This window comes from Cynara cardunculus, unplaced genomic scaffold, assembly GCF_001531365.2.
Source record: "Cynara cardunculus var. scolymus isolate 2C unplaced genomic scaffold, CcrdV1 Un_Scaffold_465, whole genome shotgun sequence".
In the NCBI taxonomy this organism is placed as follows: Eukaryota; Viridiplantae; Streptophyta; class Magnoliopsida; order Asterales; family Asteraceae; genus Cynara; species Cynara cardunculus.
The window spans coordinates 113866-116426 of record NW_020200579.1 but is presented as its reverse complement, the minus strand read 5'-3'; positions in this window follow the sequence as shown (position 1 = coordinate 116426).

Sequence of the window (2561 nt, the reverse complement as noted above, 5' to 3'; positions counted from 1 at the left end):
CAGTTACCCTTTGCTGTTCCAGAAAACAGAACAGAAAACAGGTTCCTAAGCAGAGATTTTTAACACAAAAGACATCATCTTGCTTAAAAATATGCTGCTTTGGGTCACTGGCTGGCTGAGGATTTGTTGGTGACTTTTGTCTGTCTTATGAAGACAACAGTTTAGTGGGTAACAGCACACACAAGTAATTTGTAAATCTAGATTGGCTAGACTTGATCCAAGGAACTATACAAGTATGGTGGGAGGCCTAGAGTTTGTCTATTGCATGGGTTCCATCTTATGATATCAGACCCAGCCAAGACTCGTATCGCCTTTGTCATTTTAGATCATGATATTTTTTCTTTCTTATTTGTATGGTAAGATCTAGCAGTCAACTAATTATTCCGACTTCACAACTACTATGGACTAAGAATTGTATTTATAGCTCGTATAATTGCAAATTTTGTGTGCAGAGTCGCCTGTATTGAAAGAGGATAAGAACCCTAGAATCAATCGGGTATCAATAGATGGAGGCGATGGAGGCGTCTGTTGACAAAGAGAAATTATTGATGCTGATGCTTCTAAATCTGGAAAGTAAGAACCCTAGAATCAAAACCGACAGAAAATAAGAACCCTAGAATCAAAACCGACAGAAAATAAGAACCCTAGAATCAATCGGGTACACATAGATGGAGGCGATGGAGTCGATGGAGAGAAGAGAGGCGATCGATTGCGTACCTGGGTATGGAGAGAAGAGACGCGATGGAGGCGATGGAGGCGATGGAGGCCGTCGATTGAAGGTCGCCGTCGATTGAAGGTCGCCGGCCGTCGACAGAAGGTTAAGATGGAGAGGATGGAGCGATGAAAGTTACGTTCTTCTTGCAGCCGGGTGGGAAAAAGGGTAATGAGGGAAATAGGTTGTGTTCCACTTAGTTCCAGGGGGGTAGGATGGAACACGGTTGTCCAATGCTTATCCAAGTTAGTTCTACTTAGTCCAATATTAGGCCACACCAAACACAGGACAAATGTGTTCTGTCCTGTTCTGTCCCATCCTGTCCAGCTTACCAAACGCACCCTAAGAGCTGAAGAAGAGCTAGAGCTTCAGAAGAAGCAGACTGAGGACAACCTAAAGCTGGCCAAGTCCCTAGCTGAGAAAATTCTTCCAAAGAGAAAGTCCAAAAAGAAGGTGAACGTTGTCCAAGCCCAAGCTACTCTCTCTTGTATAAGCTGAGCACAAGAAAAATATGAAGCTCGCGAAGCGGCACAAGCGCTGGAGCGAAGCTAAACTGAATAAGAGAATCAGTCCTCACCCGATCAAGAGCGTCAGCATCAACGGACGATCAAAAGACGGTGGCACGCTACTCTCAAAGCTCATCACTAGGGATAATCTCGATGTCGTGACCGAGTACCCTTTCTACCTTGGCCAATATGGATACAACAAATGGCTGGAGATCAGACAAGCCATTCAGCGCTCCAAATCCAGACATAAGCCGATTATCGAAGACATCATCAACGATCTTATCAAGAAGATGTCCAGGTATGTCGCAGTCCCTGATAGGCCAATGTTGAAGAAAGGAGGAAGGAAGAAAAGACCCTCCAGTCCTAGTGATGGACCATCCCTAAGGAACAAACATGAAATAAAGTTCTCCTTAGATGAAGTCTTGAAGGATCGTGAGAGTCTAGACATCTCTATGTTGAATCTTGAACTGCCAGCGAAGGGTCCTTATGCACCCAACACTGTGCACTTCAAACCTGAGTCAGGAATTATATTCCTTGACTATGAAGGTGAAGTAAGATTTCAGATAATGTCTGAGTTACATCTATGCCCAATGGAACACCTGGTTTATCTTACGTTCTAGCTAGATGATGACATGAAAGGAAGGATTATAGACTGAAGGATACGAAAGGAATTTCTACGTCGAAAGAAGCTTGGAGAAGATGTACATGGCTACATTATAGTTTATTTTCTTTGTAATATTGTCCATGTACTTTAATCTACTTACTATGTCTACTTTCAGTGATTAATCTTATATTTTGTAAGTTTTAGACATGTACTTGTAGTATTTCTCTTGGAAATAATATAAGTGTTTTTGTGCATCACTGAAAAAGATCTCTGAAAAAAGTAATAGAGACACAAGTCTATAAGTTCCAGTGTTACTTTTACATTTACTAACAATCTATAAGTCAGTGAATAAACTTTCAGTTTCAGTTTCCCTTCTTGTAACTTTTCTTAGACTTAACTTAAGAAAAATTTCCAAGTAAAGACTGACTCACTGAAAAAGATCCCAAAATATTTAAAAGGGGACATGTACTTTATGTGTCACTTTTCTTTTCTATTATTTGATAAGACAACTTTCTTTATGTTGTCTTGTTATCATCAAATAGGGGGAGATTGTTGATTCTCTCTCTCATTGATTTGATGATAAACTCGTTTTCCTTATACAAAGTATTTATGTTTCTGTTTTCAGTTCCAGCGATCATCACCGAGTCTATTCAGTGATCGCTGAAGAACTTGTAATGTAAATCCAATCAACGACGACGATACTTCAATAAGACAAAACTCACACCAAAGAACCTTCAGC